The 22270-nt window shown below is 34.9% G+C and overlaps 1 protein-coding gene across 2 annotated transcripts in view; it reads right to left on the reverse strand.

Annotated features, from left to right (window-relative positions):
- The window catches only part of CCHR7.PART0H1orf116 (chromosome chr7.part0 C1orf116 homolog), a 182568-nt gene that overhangs the window by 158890 nt on the left and 1408 nt on the right, over positions 1 to 22270 (reverse strand). The gene's annotated exons all lie outside the window — the stretch shown is intronic.

The raw sequence follows: 22270 nt of genomic DNA on the forward strand, positions 1-22270 counted from the left end.
AAATTGTCTTGGAGACATTTAGTTACTCATTTTCACAAGATATGAATAAGTCTCACTCTGAAACTGCCTTGAAGAAAAGACTACAGTTGGTATCTGCTACCCTACAAGAGCCATCTTTGAAATGGATGGTTTTAGGGAAAACTTAGAAAATTTCAAAGAAAACTGTCAATAACAAACTGGTGTGTTTAAAGAACTGCTTCAGCAACAAATTAAAATGGACATTGAAACATCATTAAATGATATTGAGGAAAGACTCAAAGAAGAAATTCAAAATGATTTTTTTCTTAAGCAGAACACCGGGCTTCTCAACAAAATAGATGATTTGGAGAATAGGGAAAGAAGATCTAATATTAGAATCTTTGGACTACCTGAGAGAACTGAAGGTAAGGATAGTATCTCATTCTTAAACACCTGGATACCTGAAATCTTAGACTTAAGAGGATCTCTCATATGGTCTAGAAAAAGAACATACAGCCATAGGAAAACCAGCTTCACTCTCACCTTCTGCACCTCCTAGATCAATTTTAATAAAAGTCTTTCCTACTTGGATAAAGAACTTGTGCTAAGATCTGCTTGGAGATAAGGTTCTCTGAAATATAACCAAAACCAACTTAGATTTAATAATGACTGTTCCACTAATGACTGTTCCACTAAAATTCTGGACATGAGGAAAATATAGTCCTTATAAATCTTCTTAAGCAGAACAATATGAAAGCACAACTTGTCTATCCAGCCAAAATCAAAATCCACCTTTCAAATGAAGTGAGAATTTTTTAAACAGTCTGGAAGAGGCTTCGTTATTTCTCAAAAACAAGAACATAATATCCATTCCAGAGGATATGGATTGGTCATCTCCTTCCGTAAAGAGATCCCCTGACAAGAACTCTTAGACTGATGCCAGAAAGAAAAGACAAGACTCCAATACGTTTAACACTACTAAATCTCTCAAAGCATCAACTGATAAATGATTTGTGTATTAACAAATATATATCAGTTTATCTTTATGTATAAACCAGCTTAAATACTCATTAAATCAACAATTCTTTGGAAACAGCTCCATTTAACTTCAGCTACAAGTCTTGCATTAGCAACAAACATCTTTCAACACTGGCACAGGTATTTAACATTAACATTAAATTGATTATGCTACTGTAGTAATTTAAACATCTTAAAATACTGATAGTTTTTCATATAAAAAAGGAGAAAGATATTGAGCTTTTATCGTGTTCTCTTTTTAGTGAATCTAAATCATTCTTGAGGTATGTATGTGCACTTAAATGAAAATAAATGTGCATGATTTAGGTTATCATGCATAATATTATAGCCTTCTTTTGTTACACATGATTTTCTAAATTAATAGCTTATTCTTTAATACCGCCTTAATGGCATGCTTTTCCTTCCTATTAAAATATTTTGTTATAAATGCTTTATTGTGCTTCCGGTATTCTTATCTCGCAGGGAAGCAATGAAAACACATTCAGGTTTAATGTTAAGTGACTCTTTAAACCTTGTCCTGACTAACAGTTACTTTCTTCAGTAGTTCTATTAAAACAGCGAAGTGAAGCTTTCATTGACCTCATGAATGCTCCGCAAGCCTTTGCTTGCAGCATCAGAGCTTAATTCTCAGCTTCTGTTCCCATTACTAATAGGAAATGAAGGGAAAATGTCAGACGCACCTCCTTCACATGCACAATTTAAAAATTTAATTCCCCCTGCATGATAAACAATCGCTAAGAAATCGTTAATTTATCCTAAATAAAATTAGAGGGTTTTTTTTTTTTTTTTTTTAATAACTCTTGAAATTTGACTAATAGCAGTCTGAAAAACAAAGGAAGCTGGAATAAAAGGGAAAGGTTTGTCAACATGAAGGATTAAGCAAGTTTCAATGTTTTTAAAGCCACATATGGCACACACAGACTGTAAATACTCATGTGCAGACTTAGTTTTTCTATTCTCAGCATGAAGAGAAGTGGCTTCAACATAATTTGGAATATCTAATTAGGAGTCACATTTCTAATGTTATACAGAGTAACTGAGTCGCTTATTTTATTATAAGCACACATTTTATATAAATATATATTATATATACACAAGCTTCAATTAATATACCTGTGAATTATAGATGTATATATTCATATGGATATTTGTATTAGTTCATTATCTGACATATATAATCAGCAACTGTTTGGAACATAACATACCCATTAATCAAATATGTATTTGATCTATCCCTGCTTATTTAAAGAAGGAATTAACAGTTTGATCTATCGATAAACAATAGCAGGTGGCTGAGGTTTCTTGGCGAAAAATAAGTTATATGTCTCTGCATTCCTTTTTTTAAGGACAAACTATGATTTTTTTTTTTATTTATATGCAATTAAGTCAAGAAGGTACATTATTAAACCAATTTAAATCTTTTTCCTCTGAAATGTATACACCTTATAAATAATTAAACTAGTGGTTTAAGGGAAAGTTTAACTTTAGCTTTGTCATAGTAAGTAACTATAGCTGATTTAAGAAATGTTCAAGTAAGAGTTGGGAATCCTTTATATTTGAATCATATAACACTGAATATATTTATGCAATGTATACTATTTTCACTTGAGAAGAAGAAGAATCTTTAAATTTAAACTGAATATTAGGGCCAAATATACCCTGTTATAACATACAAATGATATAATTAATCTAGGAGATGGGATGAAGTATATATTACATAATTATTAGTAACAATTTGGACATTTATAATGTATAATCACTTAATTTCCACAACACAAAATACACACAATATTACATCTCATAATGTATACGTTAAGTAGGCTCCTTTGTTTAACATCTTTAAGAGCTCAGATAGGCGTTAGATGAGATAGGAGGATATACTCTGATATACTCTGATGGATCAATGTTTATCTATTGGGCTAGGAAGGTTTCATTCCATGTTTCATATGGGAAATATTTAATAATGTATTTAAAACTAAATAAAACACAAGTAGTCTTTCTCCAAGAAACCTGCTTTAAAACAAGCGATAGCAACATATGGAATCCTAATGATTATTTAGTATTAGCCCGTTCTTCCTGTAAATTAAAGGCTAGAGAAATAGTGACCTTATGGAAAAAAATGATTAATTCCCAATTCTTTCACAAGTATGAGGGTAAAGAGGGTCTTACATCTATCATTATACTGAAATGCAACAGGATCTAAATACTAGTAAATTTATACTGGTTTCCTGGAATAGGGTAAAGATTGCCAAAAAAAACATTTAGACCTTAGTACCAACACATATAAAAGGTAATTTAGTAATAGGAGGAGACTATCTCTTCATCTCACCTCTACTGCAAACCTGCTTAAAAAGTTGAATGAGGTGTTTAATTTGACACATTTAAAAGAAAATAATTCATTGAACTTCTTATCAGGATCATCTGACACCCAAACTAGAACAGATAAAATGTAGGTTTCTTAGGATTTAAACTGAATTTTTCCATACTCCCCTGCCCCATATCTGACCATAATTTTCTCATACTTAAATTTCAAATAGATTGAAAGATTAAACTTTACAGCAAGAATCCAAGCCTATATCACAAAAATTAACAAATTTAAATCCTGGCTGGTTTCAGGATTTCAGTTCTTTCCAGAAGCCAACTATACATCAGAGAACAATATAGTTAGAATATGGGATGCATTAAAAGCTTATATGTATGGTAACACCATTACATGGTTCAAAAAGAAAATAAAAAAATGGAAATCCAAATTACAATACAAAATCCAAACTCATTAATTATAAATTCTCCTGATTTAAAAAAAAAAAAAAAAACACCTAAGCATATGCATGATCAATGAGGATTAAAATGCAATCCAAAGCTAAAAATATTGTTGATGTAATACAGGATGGTAAAAAAAAAGTAAAAGTATCCGATATATTCTTGATGCCTTTAAATAGCATTACACAGAGCATTACAAAAAGGGTAACTCACAAGTTGATCTCTCAAACATGGAATTAATTTCTTCTAAACTTAAGAAAAAATCCAGAAAAGTTACAATTAATCTTCAAAGTCAAATTATGTATAAAGAAGCCACATATATGGCAGCAAGCCTAATAAAGCCCCAGGAGTTGATGGCATTATTACAGAAATGTATAAAATGTATAAACAAACATTTCCCTACATCTATTACTTCCTTTTTTTATAAAACACAACTTGAAATTCAGACAAAGGTACCATACCTCCTTCTTGGAGATATTCTTTAATCACGCCGATTTTAATTTAAAAGAAAATAAAGAATGCAAATATTGTAGTTCTTCATGACCTCTCTACTAAATAATGATTGTAATATATTTATATTTTATATATATTTATATGTCCATTCTGGTTAACAGAATGGAAATTCCATTGTCTCAAATAAGTGAAGACCTAACTGGATTTATATACAATACGCATATGCATACATATGACAATTTCAGGAGGGTACTAACCCTTACAGAATTCTTAAACCGAGAAAATCAAGAAGCTTTAATAATTGGACTAGCTATAGAAAAGGCTTTGGATTCATTACACTAGGATTACTTGTTTAAAATATATTTATTGGAATTTCTTTATTTTTATAAATATTCATTATGAGTGAAATAAAGGAAGAATGTAGCTTATGTTAAATTGGATTCAGAGGTGAATGGTCCTATTCATCTAACCAAAGGTGTGTGTATATATATGTATGTATTCAATAATGTTATTTGCTGATGATTTGCTTCTCATATCTAACCTGAAAACAGCTTTAAAGGAACTAGATTTATTAATAGGGAATGTTCATACAACTTCTGGTTTTTACTTTAACAAATTAAAATTGAAATTCCTGTTTTTGAATAAAAAGAAAGGAAGAAATGCAAGCAGGTAGAAATCATATTATTGGCAAGTAAGCAACTTCTCTAGACTGCTTGGGTATTATTCTGTGTAAAACTATAGAGGAAACTTTTATTGTAAAATTATAACAGTATTATAAATATGATCAAAACCAATGTGGATAAGTGGACTAAAATGTTTATATCCTTTGAGGATAGGTTACAAATAAAAAATATACTTCTACCCAAGATTTTGTATATAGTGCAAGCTATACCCATGATTCCTGACATACACTTTCAGGGATATAAATACAGTTATTAAAATTTCTATGGTTTCCCAATAGAAATATAGTGTGACTTTTATTCACAACAGCCTGGGAACAAGGAGGAATTAGCTTCTCTGATATATAAACTTTTCTTAAAGCTTCCATAATTAAAGTTACAGACTGGGTAGATCCAACTACTCCTCAAATTTGAAATTGCTCCATTCTATCCTCTCTCAAATAACTTACCATAATTTATTAGAGTTGTCACTGAAAAGTATCTCCTATGTATTGGTTTACAACACAATATGTGAAAACCTACTAAATTTATTACATTTAACAGTTTTAGGAAATGTGTCAATTTTAGTGAATCAAACCAAAGTTTGATATCAATATTAATACCTTTTAGCATTACAAAGAATCTCTTTGACAAAGTACAAAAGAACAATTTTCATTTCTTGGGAATCCAAGAAACTTATTTGCTGGCAACATTGTATGGAAAATCAAAAGATATTAGATATCCAGCATATAATGGCGCATTCTGAACTGACATCTCAAGACTGGCTATTACTACAAAGTGTTTTACCATCTTCAAGATCTATGCAGAATAAGTAATAACTTCATTTAAGGATAAACCAAAACACAAAATTATCTATACAAAATTATATACAATAATCATAATTTGGAAAATATCAAAATTATGCAAAATATTAATAACATAAAACACCTCAACAAAACTATTGGAATTATATTACTAAGACAATCTGCATGTTTATCCTTAGAAAATAAATTACGCTCTGTTAATATCTTACTCACAATATTCGAAAATATATACCTGTAAATTTCTGCATAGAGCCTTTTTAACACCTGATAATTTAGCTAAATTTAGTACCTCTGGAAAGTGGAGATGCTCACAGATATGTAAAGCTGATTGGGTACATATCTTTTGACTGTATTGCTAAAAAAATGTTGGAGCAATATTGGCAATTTTTTGCAGGCTATGCTTACAGAATTGTTTGCAATATCTAAAGTTCTAATTCTATTAAATGTGAATGAAGGGCTTTGTCTGAAGAAAAGCAATTCATTATTTATTATGGACAATACTAGAAATGCAGAACAAGGAAATGGAATTCCAATATTGCACCTTCCATTGAAGACTTTTTATCCCTATTGAAATAAATGGCATGGAAGGAGATAAAGACCAAAGAACTCAGAATTTACCCTAAGCCATTAGTTAATAATCCTTGGTGGAAGGTCGTATCTCTCACGGAGTTCATTTGCAGAGTATCACTCTCTCTCTCTCTCCGATAACTGTGCAATTATAAATGTGTCTTTGTCAACTTATGTATAACAAATCATATTAGTTTCTTTCATTGGTTTACCTTTGAGGCCACATGAAAATATTGTATATATTTATTTACAAACTACTGTGTTAGATTATGATACAATAGATATCTGTTTATGAAAATAAAATTTGAGTAAAAAAATAAATAAAATAAATAATAAAATAAACTGTTATAGCTACACAAAACTAGGGAAAAGCATGGTTCTATTAAGAGATTCTCAAAGGATGGCAGTTAGAGTTTCAACATCCTACATTGAATTTTGTCTTTCAACCTAAGTTTTTTGCAAATTGTTGCACCAAGAATCTCATCTACCTTGCTACCTGTAAGAACTGTCAAGCTTTTTATGTTGGCCTTACAAAAAGATGCTTAAAAGATAGGATATATGGCCACTTGTATGACATTCAGAAGAAGAATGAATTAAATGCTTTAGCGAAGCACATTTTAGAGTATCCCCTCCATGACTTTGACTTTAGGGTATTAGAAATAGTCACACATAATAAAAGAGGTGGAGATAATTCATTGCTTTTGAACAATAAGGAATTAAAATGGATCTTGAGATTGGCTGCACATATACCTCCTGGCATTAATAATCAAGTTTCGATTAAGTCTGTTTTGGAAGCTAGATAAACCTTTAGCCCTTGGTTTTAGCCTTCACATTTTTTATACATTCTGGTCATTGTATAAATATTAATTTATTTTGTTTTATTAAATATAAATCGACTTAGTTGACAAAGTCTTTAACATCTATATCTTATTAGTAATTATGTGCATATCTTTAATACATATTTCATCATGTTTACATTATTGTACATTCATATATTCATTTATTTATAATATTTAGTATTTATAACAGCTATTTAATTAATCATCTTATTTATTAATGTATATACTCATGTATTGATGTGTTAAAATTATTTATTTATTTATATACCCATATACTTTTATTAAATATTTAAATGATTTAATTATTAATAATTCTTCAATAATTTAGGAATAGAGGATATATATTACACTTTAAAACAAGAATGAGTAACATAAGATTCAAATGTAGTATTCCCATTTAAAAGATTATGGCTCTCCAGGTTTTTGATAAGTATATTTATTATACTACCTTGAAATAAGTATTCATATCATATTACACAAGATATTTATTAGTATTTATTGCATTTTATTCTGTTTGAATTCTTATTATGTGTATTTATTGTGCTTTTCCGCATCAATTGATGTACAGATATTTGTTCATTTATTATTATTATTACTTGTTTTTAGCACTATGTTTCAGTCTTGGTCAATAGCTGTATTATTAGTCATGAATAACATTGCTCACTTTAAGACCATGAGATTTTTTGAATTGCCTGCATCAACCCACAGTACCTAATTAACTAAATAATTGAATAATTGAACAATTCATTTGTTTCATTTTGGCGCCTTTCTCCACTTCTTTGTATAAATAGAGGTTTTAAATGTTATATGTACTGTCTGATGAAGCGTAGTGGTAACTACGCGAAAGCGCTTACAGTTAATAAAGGTTCTTTGCAGATTCTATATTGGATTTTTTACTGGAAAAGTGAAGTTGTCGTTTTGGCTTTGCCGGTTTAATGCTTTGATGTTCATGAACTTTGAGTCATCCACAAAACTGCTCATTGCTTTTACAGCTTCGTGGTGAGAGAGCCTGGTTGTTTTCAACATTAGTAAAAACTTCCATGGTTTTGCATTAAATGACTGATGGAATAATGAGCTTTATCCAGTGACCATACCAACATAATTACGGTGATTTTCTAGGTGATTTTTTTTTATTTTCTTTATAATTTTAATTATAATGAAGTATCCACACAAAAATTGATTTATTTCACATGGCTGCAGTAAGCTAAAATTTTACCCAGTAGTTTTTTTTTTCCTTTTTTTCTTTTTTTTTTTGGGTGGGGGGGGGGGGAGTCAATGTGCAAAAGCAACTGAATATGACACAGTTAAACAAATATTGATGGGGATTTTCAGTATTAGCATCTCTATGTGAAACAAGCTAGACTACATTATTATTGTGGTTATTGTAATTTTTATTATTGGGAGATTTTTTTCTATTTGATCAAAACTTCAAGGAGGTGCACCCAGTAAAAAAAAAAAAAAAAAAAAGAGTGATTAGTCTTTAAGGGGGAATCTTTACATGAATGCTGAAAAGGCTTCTACTTAAAATAATTAATCAGAGCTTTTATAAATGTAAACAAATTATATAGATGTATAGTCAAAAGGTGCGGTGGAATCTTAGCATTTTGTAAAATATATGAGGATTCAGACAATATTCTGGCTTTCAGCATTATAACTTCAGAAACAGATGCACAGCTGTTTTTTTTATCTGACAATCTGCATTAAGAACATAATTCTATGCACATTTTTTTCTCAGAAAGTATGTACTCCATTACTTTTGCATCTAAAATTTCCAAATATAGTGCCCATAAAACTGTATCAAGTGCCCAGAAAACTGTATCAAATATATCAAACTGTTTCAGAGAATAAAACCCCTTTGAAGTATAGACATAAGAGTTACATTCAGGACAAGTAACGAAATACAACTCCATTTACTGAGGCATATAATACAAGCGAAGCTAGCATGTTTATCCTAAGAAACATTTACAGTCAATGGAAACAGGTCAACAACAAAATCCCTATACTAAAATTATGACAACATGAAGGCAACAGCGTTGACTCTAAACTATGTTCTTTGCTAAACTAAACTAATTTACCTGAGGCAAGTGCGTCATTCATTGAAACCTTGACAATGAACTGTCAAAAGGTGACTGAGATGCACTACCCCATACGTATGTGCCAAATACAGACTTTCATTCACTGTCATTGCCTATCAATTTGCATTGAATTTTTCTACAGAAGTATAACAACATATATTTCTCCTTAAAGTGATCTGTTGTCACTGGAAGAATATCATCACCATCAAAAAGCTTTACACTGACACGGGCAAAATGAGTCTGCCAACTTCAGCATTACCTGCATTAATACAGATCTGTATTTTGTTAATGAATACTTAAAAAAATGTGTGTAAATCTTCAAGGGTGACAGTCTCAGGTTCAGTACATACCCAACTCTAACTTCTAAATTTTAAGGACAGCTGAGGTATTGTCTTTTCCATGTAGCTGAACAGTGATATTTCACTGTGGCAGTTATCAAACTTCCAGCATATTCATTGTTTTTACTAAAAGTATAATTTTAGCAGCAACATTTATGTTAGTAAACACATACAATTTTCAGGAAAGCTGCATTAAAATCCGTCAAGGGCTGATTGAAATATAGCTTATACATATGAACGGTGGCATTTTAAGGTATTTCACAGTAACTGTCTGCCAGCTAATACTATATTTGTTTTCCATTATGGATGGATAATTTGGGTGGTGCAGTGGTTAATGTTGTTGCCTCACAGCAAGAGGTTCTCCAGTTCAATTCTTGACTAAGGAGCCTTCTGTGTGAAGTCTGCATATCCTCCCTGCATTCACATGGGTTTCCTCCAGGTTTCCATTTCCTCCCACATTCTAAAGACACATGTCTGGGAGTGTTTCTCCCTGGGCCTCCACTAAAAAAATAGGCTCTACACTACTTGGACTTTCCCGGTCAGCAAATCTTAAATAAATTACATCTGTTCAGCATAATTAATCAAATACATTTCCAGTGCAAGTATTACACAAGTATTACATTCATTTAATCAGTTATTTTCAGACACTACTTTCCATTAAAATCCTCATTTTAGATAATCTGAACTTATCCCAGCATTCAATGCGGTGCCATAAGGAAGAGAAAGTCCTGAGAAAGAATGCAAGTCTCGTGCTTAAGCTACAGTTTGCCAACTCAGCAATAAACCTCAGGCATGGCTTTGGCTAGAGAAGTTAACTGCAGCACCCGGCACCCAACTTCAAGCGTATACAACCAGACAAGGCCCCATACTAGTGTTAAACTGTTAATGCTGACTGTAAAAATTAAGTCTTTCCACAAACTGTATTTTTTTCCCAAACAATTGCATTCAATCTTATACTACAGGCCCTCAAAATTTAAATTCCCAAGTTAAATTATTTAGTCAATATATTCCTATCCCCTCTCATTTCTACCCTCCATCTCAATGCTTAATTCCCAGGACTCGAGAACATAATACATGAATAAATGTGCCACTTATTTAGGATAATTCTCTTTCCATTCCTATCCAAGATCTTTTATCATCAATTCTAGAACCCAATGTTATCGGAGAGATTCTTTGGATTTCAATCCTCTTGCAAGTGCTTTCTTTCCCACTAACATAAGCCCAAAACAGCTTGTTTACTTTTAGACATAGACCCTCCCTAGCATCAGCCAAGCAGGATTTATTAAACCTTGCAGTGCTAGTTTTAAAGTCCTTTAATCTTGGATAGCTCCAAAATGCATAAATCCATTTGCATGTCTCTTCTACATTATATCTCCAGCAATTCCCACTAATGTTGGGAAAAATCTTGTTTAGTTGGCTAGGATAGAAATACTTCCAAAAGTATTTCAAAAAATAGTTCAACTTGGTCCCACACTTTGTTGCAGTACATATTTCTACCCATTGCTTGCTAGGATTTTGCATTTCTAGTTTAACCCCCAATGCCTGCCTTAAAGCTTCCAGTTGGCTCTTACAACTCTCATATAATTAAGATTACACCTTTCTAATTAAGATAGCTAGGGGAGTCCTTGATATCAAGATCTTAATTAAAATTTTGCTACCTTCACATTCTCCATCCAGAGTCGTTTATTATTCTGCCATTAAGCCTTGGTAAGGAAGGCATAGCATATGACAAATTAAAGCACTTCTGTGCTTTCCCCATGTTGTTATTCCACATACCCCTAAAATGCGTTCCCACAATGGTGGCCCTTTCACTAACTTTCTAAAACTGTATTCAGGGATCCTTCCAACATTCCTATTGATCCCAGGCCTGTGTCTCATTATTTCTATTGCACAACACTCACATTGCAGCTCTTTAATGCATTTATCCATGAATAGTAAACTCCTCATAATTACTTATATGACGCCCCACCACTGGACTGATAATCAAGGAGCCTTAATCCTCACCACTGGCAACAGTGGAGGACGTACATTGGGAGGATGACAAGTACACACACACACAGTACTTCCAGATCCAGCTCTGTGCAACAAATACAATTTCCCTTAAGAGCACAGAGGCCAGTCAGTCCAAGGCTAGTTTTTCCCCTCTTCCACCAGATCCCCAATAAGAGCCCCCCCCCCCCACTGGCACAGCTATAAAGTTGAGTCCTTCTATAAAGTTGAGTCCTTAGGCAGGGTTCCAAGCAAAGTCCTCCAACACTCTCTCTGTCCCACCAGTGCTCTGTGTTCCTGCCCAAGTAGCTGACATACACACACACGCACACACACACCTGGGAAAGGCTGGCACAGGTTTACTAGCTATGCCTCCTTCTGCAAGACTATAAGGTAGTTATCGCTGCCACCAGAATCCCTTATCAACTAACTTTAAGGCCCTTAACAAAGGGTGTCCAATCTTTCTGTGCAATGTTATGAATACAAATGGTAGTTTGAGCAAGAGAAAGGGTATTAGGAGTGTCCCACACAGTGTCAGCAAATAAATATGCAAGTACTCTCAGAGCTAAAATATCTCTAGACATATCAGCCACAATGAAAGGTTTAAATATATTTAATAATAAATATTAAAACTACAAGAAAATACTCAGTATATACAGTGACAGTTCAAAAATCACAGGAAATATTTAAAGAATTGCAGGACAGTCTCAAAGAAATATATTTAAGCTAAGCTTTGCTATATTCCTGACTAATCTACCTAAGAGAGTGTTACTATGCCCTAGAAATGTACTTCATCAGAGCAAGGCAGATGTGTGATGAATGGATCCTCTAGCTGATGCTGTCAGGTCAAAGACGGAATACCGAATGCTGTCTCTCTCTCAGAGACCCATAAAAATACTTCTAATATTACTGCTGGGATAGCTTGCACAAATACATCATTTCTTGTCACCTAACTTCGTCCCCAAAACAACCACTGATGGCAGCTGGTAGCATTTAGCATCTACCTGTAAAAATACATACACAAGGGTTTTTCCTCAGATCTTTAGAAGTCATAAAACACTTCCAAGACAATACAGAAAGCTTCTCAGCACAGACTGTGTGTCTCTGGCCTGTCCTATAAAGTAATTTAATTTCAGCTATTTTTCTAAAATTTACTAGACTGAGGTTAACCTTCTGTATCCCAGTTTCCACTGTTAAAATATATACATCTACACAGTTACAATAGTACATGTACATTTCTGTTCTTTTCCAGTGGAGTACACTGTGGATACATTTCAAGCACTTTGCAAAAACCTTTTCAACACACACTTTTGTACCAGCAGTTTGATATACAGATGACATAACAGTTCTAATACATTTGTAACACAAGAATCTTCTATAGATCATGTTGATAATCACAAATTACATATAATTATTTACAAAATTCCAGATAGCTGTGCTGGCAATATCTCTCTGTCACAACTTCCATCATTAATCCACCTTTGTTTCCAAAATCTAAGTTTGACACTGTTGTAAGAATGTCTTTGCTGTTGGTAATGATTTTCCATCTGGATGAATACTTCTGGAAATGTATTAAGACTAAGCCTCAGTTTTACTGCTTCAAGCCAACCTTTTAAGCCTAGCAAAGCCAAACCACCCTGGTCTTTAGGCAATATTAACTTTTCCCCATTTCCCCCTCTGCCTCTTCCCAACCAAAATGAAAACCTTCATCCATTCAGCAATCTTTTACCAAAGTCTTTTTTCTGAGGTATAGAAAAGAAGCTTGGTTCCAGATGTCTTGTACCTTAGCCATGAACATTTTAAATGTCTGCATCTTAATATCAAAGTCCATTCCAAGCCAATCTCATAATTTCAATGTTTTTAGTATATTTAACCAAACCCCTCGATCTCATTTTCTCATGCCCAAAGATACGTGTAAAAGTGCTGCACCAGGTTATGACAGTATACAGTTTACCACAGCTGCTTCCCACCCCGATCCCCTGGTAATGGCTCTATAGCCACACCCCGATCCCCTGGTATTGGCTCTATAGCCACAGAACATCTGGAAGTTTGAAAAATACTGAACAGAACTGTGATCCCCAGTTCAGGATTAAAGCATGTAAACTACCTATCTGCAAACAGGACCAACTTTTCCTGTGTCCCATACCAAATGTATCCTTCCACTTGAAATTGTCTTATTTTCTGAGCCAATGGCTTTTGGTAAAGAGCAAACAAAGGGGAAAGACCGTACCCTTGCCTAGTACCTCTGGATAACTTGCCACCTCCACATGGTTAAAAGCCTTCCTTTAACAGACATGCCAGCAGGGTGACAAACCTCTGCATCCTTACTACTTGAATATTCCAAATGAGAAGTCACACAACCTTGCAAAATGGGCAATACCTCGTTCACATGCAAAAGCAAGCACCTCTCTATTTTCAGAGAGGTGCAACCCCAGTTTAAAAACATAGTGGTGCATGTTGAAGGATCCTGAACAAACTTTTCTTCCTGTCTAAGTAATGCCTCAGAAACATCTCTCAAAATCTACTGTACATTTAACACTTTACCCACAAGTTATTTTATAGTAGTTTATACTTAAATACAATATTACGTTGAAATCCACATATAAGCTATATGTACAAAGGGCTGTGGTATTTCCTGCATATTTTATACGTTTATCTGGCAAATTTACCAAACAAACACTACAGTGTTGATGCACAGCAATGCAGTACAACATTTCAGCAACATACAATGCTTATACGTCTCTGGTGTCATTTTAGCATTAGTATCAGTATTTAGATGACTCAATCGTCATACGCATACACAGTGTGTGTTAGTTGGGGACTGCTGCCAAGTACTTCTGGTAGATATTTAGAAGAAAAAAAAAAAACACAACAATTACTGACTTGTCATATGGTTTTAGAAAACACTAGCAACACTTCAAAACAAACATTCTGGGACATACGGACCTGAAGAATACTTTGAGAATTATCAACAGAATACTTTGAGAATTATCAACAAAAATAACCTGAACAACTTGCTTGGCTGGACAGTTTCAAAAGCTTGCTTAATTAGTTCTGAAGTCCCAAACAGCTGTTGAATAGTATACAATGTCCTGCCTTGCAGGGAAAGGCAGGCATTTCTAAATAATTAGCTGTCTGAGCTTCCTCTGGAGAGAACAATTTACCCAAAATGTGTTTGTTGTAGATAAAAAAAATATATATATATGGGAATCAGCACAATCCTACAAAATACACAAATATTCAATGCATTCTAAATTCTCAATTTTATGATGAAAACGAAATCAGTTTTCTTTAGCTACTTTACTATAAATTAATACAGGTACCAGGCAAAGAGAGTGTAATGTACTTTATTTTCCACATTGTTAGGACAGAATTTGACAGAATAGCTACAGGTAAAGTCAAATGTGGATTCTCGTAGGTCTGTCCCATGTCCAGTCTACTTTAACATGCCCCATTGTAATTGCAGCTTGTGATGAACTGTGTTTATGTTATGGACCGTGTTAGAATACATACTTATAGGCTGAATGATACACTGAAGCACTTGCATAATTAGGTGCACTAGAACCACACCCGATTACTGGGACTACCGAAAAGAATGCTAGATGGGTGGGTAGGACCTGACATTGCACAATGGGAATAGAATAAAAAAAAAAAAAAAAAAGATGAATCACTTTAGGAAAACAAACAGTGTCTTAAAGCATTTGGTTTAGTTAAAACAGCAAAAACCAGAAGAAATAAAATTAAAAATGCAATATTTCCCCTTACTCATAATACAGATGGGGCTTCATCTACTATGGCCATCACTTAATCTGAAAGCAGAAGGCAAGGCCAACATTAATACAGGATAAGGGAAAAATACTCAGGGAAAGGTTAATGTTATAAAGAAGCACCTGGAAAAAAATAAATAAAATATTATGGACATTTCCCACTTCCTTTCAATTAGCATGACAAACCACAAACAGGTTTATTGAAATGGCATCTCAACAGAAAACTGCAAAGGTGGTCTGCTGTTATAATTTCCAACATTGGGCCCAGAACCTTAGAACTCTCAACTGGTGAGACTCACTTTAGTTCTTGGACTAATGCAAGCATCATGCAGAATAAACAGAATCAGTTAAAAAAAATATATATATATATAAAAAAATAAATAAATAAAAATTATCCACCTTGAAAATAAAAACTTGAAACAAAATGTGAGCAGAGCTCTGTGCATAAATATTTTCATTTTCAGAGGTGTCTCATATCCCGCCTTACCAAACCTAAGTGAAGATGAAGCTGTGAAATCAACTCCTTCACCCCCAACATCTGTTCCTCTGCAGTCCTCTTAAACAGACTCTCTTCCAAGTCTGCAAACACCATTGCACCAGAATGCAGAACAATTAAAAATTCATAACTTGGTATTTCAACATCCACATGGGATTTAGTTGCAGTTATTGCCCTCCCCCACAGAAAGACAAGCCAATACATTTTCAAACATACAGTTAAGCACTGCTTGAGAAATCCCAGTATGCAAAAATGGTAATCTTACTAACCAAATTTAAGCCAAGTTTGAGAGAAGATTAAATAAAATTCCTGTTTCAAACAGCTATGCAACTGAATTTACTTCAGACGAATTCTATACATATCTGATTAGCCAACATGGCAGAGTATAGCAGAGCCAGAAGTTACAGCTTTGATATCAGTCCTTCACAAAGTTAAAGAATGCCAAGCGTGGAAACAATGAAACGGCTCCACTTAGGAATCATGCCAGTGGAATACTTCAGCCTATGTAGCAATATCACAACATGGTTAATACTGATACAGATCTATATACTAGAAAGCAAACGCTGTATACAGTAGTTCTCCAGAACCAACAATTACTGGTCAAGTTGTTCGGGGATCTCATTTAGCACCATTGCTGTTTAGTATATTCTGTTCTAGTCTTAAAACATTTTAGTTCGATTTGGGTTAAATACATTTGTTGATGACCAAAAACTACTAACATAAATTTTGTTATGAAGTTACAAAAATGTTTATAAAAGTTTATCATATTAGTGCTGCCGCATGACATTAGTTTCAGTCCCAGTAACTGTTTTACTCTGTTTCTTTTCCATAACACCTCCAGACCATCTCCTTACCTATAGATCAGCTCAACTGCCCCTGCAGATTAAAACTGAAAACTCCAACCTGCTGCACCCCAGAAGCTTATGGTCACACGTTTCCACTTGGGCACTATTTGTTTGTATGATACAAATCCCTGTTTATATACCCCGCCCACCATTTCCTCTTTCTCTCTCCCTCCCTCTGTATACTTTGCTTGTACTAGGTTAGGTGACCCCTTGCTACTGGCAGGGCTCTAGAACTGTGTCAGTATGATGATCCTTTGCATCAACTAGAAATCCCAAGTATTTGCTGACAGTTACTCAAAGTCTAGAGTCTAAACATGACATCAAACTTATTTCTTCTACATACAAATCCACAATGTGACGTTTGACTAAACAGGGTACATGAATTACGAAAGCGAAAAAAATGGAAAGGATACAAAAGGGATTTTATGAAGTGACTGTACGGGTACTTTGACTTAACTGATCAAAATAAACAGATACAATAAATAAGGATCTTAATGTTATGCAAGACATAACAGGCTGATAATTCAGAGCCATCCAATATAACTGATAATTCAGAGCCATCCAATATTAATTCCCGAAAAGAATGCACAATGGGAATAATAAAAGAAAAAAATAAATTACCAGCATGTAAAAATAGGGATCTTACTAACCAAATGAATTCCATGCATAGTAGATTATAACTTTGAAAAATGCAAATATTCAACTTCAGACATGATATACAAGCAGCTAAAGAGCTACTATGGCATGAGAGCCTCTCCTTACTGTGAGACAACCACAGACAAACCACTACAACCAATACCAACAGAACTACACAGCTTACAGGCCACTACGACCAATACCAACAGAACTACACAGCTTACAAACCACTACGACCAATACCAACAGAACTACACAGCTTACAAACCACTACGACCAATACCAATGGAACTACACAGCTTACAAACCACTATGACCAATACCAACAGAACTACACAGCTTACAAACCACTACGACCAATACCAACGGAACTACACAGCTTACAACCACTACGACCAATACCAATGGAACTGCACAGCTTACAAACCACTACGACCAATACCAACAGAACTACACAGCTTACAAACCACTACGATCAATACCAATGGAACTACACATCTTACAAACCACTACGATCAATACCAATGGAACTACACAGCTTACAAACCACTACGACCAATACCAACAGAACTACACAGCTTAGCAAAAACATTTAATGTGTGCACTTTATTTCCTGCACTTCCATAATCAGTTACTATTTATTGCTTTTATTCATCATTTTACAGAGAGCCCTTTGGAAGCAGCTTAACTGATGACTAAGTAATTCTATGAGGGCAGCAGCCAGTCCTACTGCAAACTCATCACCATTTCCACAGTATTTTAAAAACGTGGGAGCAATACGTGCTCATGACGTCAGCTAATCATGGAATCCTCAGTGCCTAAAAATCCAGGGCTATTTTCTGGAAAACAAAGTGTCATTTTCTCCAGCCCTGGTCATTCCACTCATCTCCTGTTCAAACATTCTTGAAAACATCTACCTTACTGCATTGCTAGACCAATTTTTTGGCATATTGCTGACCAAATCAGTCAATATTCTTTTCTTTCATTTTCCAGGATATTCCCCCATCCTCTTGTCTGTTGTTCTGAAGAACATCTTTCCTCTTCTACGCATTCAGTGACCATGCCCACCCAAAACATTTCTGTGTGGTCTTCTTACTCGTATATTCAAGAGGTGATGGTATGATGCATCGTAGTAGGTAGCACAAGTAACAGTCAGCAGCTTATATAGGACCTTCCATAGACCATGAGTCCTTCCCTATCATCCAAATTAGGAGCACTCTCATTTTGTAAAAGTAACCTCTCTCCCACTTAAATATTCCCCAATTTTTGTCTTAACCAACATTTACACCCTTTTTCCTCTCACACCTCCGTTTCAATTATATTTTTTCTTTTCACTAAACTCACTCTTGTCTACATACAGCTCCAATTTCTGGTAATGTTCTCTTGAATCACTGACATTCTAGCCTTAGAACATTTTGGTTTATTTGGGTTAACCACATCTGTTGAAGTTTCCCTTGCCACTCGCAAACCTAAGACCTCCCCCCACTCATTTTCTCATTCTGAGTAGATGTTTTGCCTTGCCTGTGACTGCTTATCTTTTTTACATCTCTGCCTGCCCTATTTTAGTCTGGAGAGGCATGAACAACCCTGAAACTACTGCACCTACTAGATGGATTAGGATTCTTTACAGGTGATTTTTTTCTCGATACCAGCCTTCCTCTTTACAAACCATGCTCTTATTCCACCTTCGTAACACCCCCACAAACTTATGGGCCATCATCATTATACTGTGTGTGTGTGTGTGTGTGTGTGTGTGTGTGTGTGTGTGTGTGTGTGTGTGTGTGTGTGTGTGTGTGTGTGTGTGTGTGTGTGTGTACATAGATATATATAAGTTCAGGTCACTACACAACATACTAGGGTTACAGTGGTTCATGTGAAGGTAACCGTATTGGTGGCCTGTGGCATCATTATACTGTGTCCATACCTCTCAACTGTACAGACTTTTCATACTGTCCAGATTTTTGGTCCATTTTTCATAAATTTGTGGTTTTCTGGCAAATCATTAAAGTTAGAAAATAATGACAGACATTTCAGTTTCAGAATTCATATCCTTCAGAAAATCCATGCCAATACAAAACCTGTTGTTCTGTCAACTTTAGGAGGATCCACTCCACAGTAAAATTATGCACCAAATAAAGTTACTTCAATAAAACCAATTCTGGAGTTTGTGACTCATTTGGTGCACCATTTTACTGTGGTGTGGATCCTCCTACTGTGACAGCTGGGTGTGTGTGTTCTGTACCAGTTTTTTTCGTCTTGTTCTACTTTATTCTGTCAACTTTCTAAGTTTGTAAGAGCAATATTTAAAATTTGTCCCCATTTGTGGGCCTTTGTCCAGATTTCTTGCTCCAAGAGGTTGAGATATGTCTGCGCGTGTTTAAGTGCAGATCACTACAAGACAAACAAGGGTTACAGCAGTTCATATAAGGGTTACAGCAGTTCATATAAAGGTACCTGTATTGGTGGCCTGTGGCCTTCCTTGTTGACTATGGCCTTGTTTCTTCTAGGATGCTTTACTTGTTCCAGGGTATCATTTGAAAAAGATTACAGCAGTTCATATAAAGGTACCTGTATTGGTGGCCTGTGGCCTTCCTTGTTGACTATGGCCTTGTTTCTTCTAGGATGCTTTACTTGTTCCAGGGTATCATTTGAAAAAGAGGAGTCCTAATACACCAGAGTTTTCCCCCCAACCAGATACCTCCTTTCCACAGTCACCTGTCCCCCTTGTAGGTTGTTACTACTTTCTGAACTCTTGCATATTCTTCACCACACTGTTCCTCTCCTTGTGATGGAATACCACATACAAGGGCAATTCTTTAGAGACAATGATGGGTTTCATTTTTGCCATCCTGCAGTATAACTTGCGTTTTATGGAAACAGTCGGGGATGACAATGGAAAGCAAGGATAGCAAAACAAGTGGATGCAATCTCCAGTAAAAGCAGCTTATTAGAAGAGGAGAGTTCCATAGTCCCCTTTCTCATAGCCATCTGTTAAACATTCCTCAAGAATTCATAGAAGTCCAAAAAGCAAAAGAAAAGGGCTAATGAGAGGAAATCATGCAGCAAGAGAGAATGTACATACTCTGCTGGAATACTGCCATTCCACACAAACACAGCACTGTTTTTCCCAACTTGGTCATGCAGAGTCATGGGAGTTCATAGGTAGTTACTAGGCTTGCAGTCCATGGGACCATTGAGAAGTCCAAATTCCAATTGCCCAAAAGCATTATCTGGTTAAGTGACTTGCTCAAGGTAACACTGCAGGCAAATGAGGGTTGAGATAATCAAACTCTGCACCACAGAGACTACAGCTGGCAGACTTGAACCTCTGCTCCAACCGCCAGACTGTGGAATCATTTCCATGCAGTGTACTCATCTTTCTGGTGACCCCATTAGAATCCCAAATTGTACTGCTGCAAATTACTGACAACAAAAGCATTGTCTCCTCCTCCTTTACCTTTTAGGCATATGTACACTATCCAGACCCATTGCCTTTAGTTCTGCAGCTTCTACAGATCTCCATCTTCCATAATGCTGTCCCTACATCTATTTTATTTAATGTGCCTGCAGTCCAAGACTCTCTGCTCCTTCAAAAAGTAAAAAAAAACATATGCAGAAAAAGATGTGCATTTACAATACTGTCACTTTTTTTAGATCCATTTTATAAACTCATTCTGGACCCCTTTAAGCATCAAGATGCTCTTAATCATGTTCTTGTATACTCACCTAAAAAAAAGTTTAATTTATTTTACTTTTTCTGCTTTCCTCTCCTTCCTGCATTATAGACTGCCTTCCTATATCCCCTCTTTGTACCTCATTAACAGGCATATCTTGTTCTTTCTGTATTCCCCTGTTTTATTGCATGGTACTTGCACTTACCTCTGTGCTCGTTTTCTTAAACAGCACAGAGACTTCGGGTCAATTCCTTTCAGGTTGGCTCACTGTTCCTCTTCGTTGTTCTCGGTTTAAAATTCCTCTGTATTATGCTTCCGGCAAGACACAGAGTAAAACTTACCCTTTTCAAGCCAGTTCACACATATCAAGATGGTCAAGACACTAGATTTGGGCCATAGCACAGCACTCATTTAGTTCTCTTCTCACATTTTGGACCTGTTGCTGCTTTGTGTGTGTACTCAACTATGGCAGTCATACTTTTTCTCCGAACAACTGGCTTGACCCTTTTCCCCAGTTATAACGAGGCCAAAGGCATATTCCAGTCCACAGCTGGAGCATAAAGCTCATCTGCAGGGTACACCCACAAGATGACTGCTCTACACTGTCATGACACATCCCAGAAAAAAGTGTGTGTGCGTGCATTACATATATAACCATGCATGTATGTGTACATATTATATACACACACACACATTTATACATATAAAATATGACATACATACCCACACACACGGTGAAAGAAAAGTCAATCTTAACATGAAGAATTTTCTCCCAAACCACATTCATTGCTAATATGGCAATATACAGTTTAAATACATATGGAAATCAATGACACACAGTATAACTCCTAGGAAGTGGAAATCACAAACATTTTTGCTAGAAAAAATTGATTATAAACTATTCCACAAATTTACTACTACTTTAGAAGTTCACTATTTTGTTAAAGCCAGAGTGGCATTGCACCATATTTCTATAAAGCCTTACTGCCTCAGGACTCACACACATACCTAATAATATTACTTATAATACTTTTATCTGAAGGTTAGTAATTTAGCCTAGGCGGAAATTAACATTATGCACACAATGTAAGCACAGCTACCAGCATGATGCAAATGCATATTTACTGTAAAAGTTTCCTGGATGGTACATTTAGCATTGTACAAAATAGGAAGAAACAGATTTTCATGGTTCTGGAATGTACACTAGAGAACCATTAAGGCACAAGACTTTTGTGTGCGGATAAGGCTGTAATTGTGGAGCATGGTGCAAACTTCAATACAAAAATATAAGCCAGGCACCAACATATGTAGCTATGAAGCCACCATTACACTTATATAAGCACAACTTAAAA

This window comes from Protopterus annectens, chromosome 7.part0, assembly GCF_019279795.1.
Source record: "Protopterus annectens isolate FY-2018-M chromosome 7.part0, PAN1.0, whole genome shotgun sequence".
NCBI lineage: Eukaryota > Metazoa > Chordata > Ceratodontiformes > Protopteridae > Protopterus > Protopterus annectens.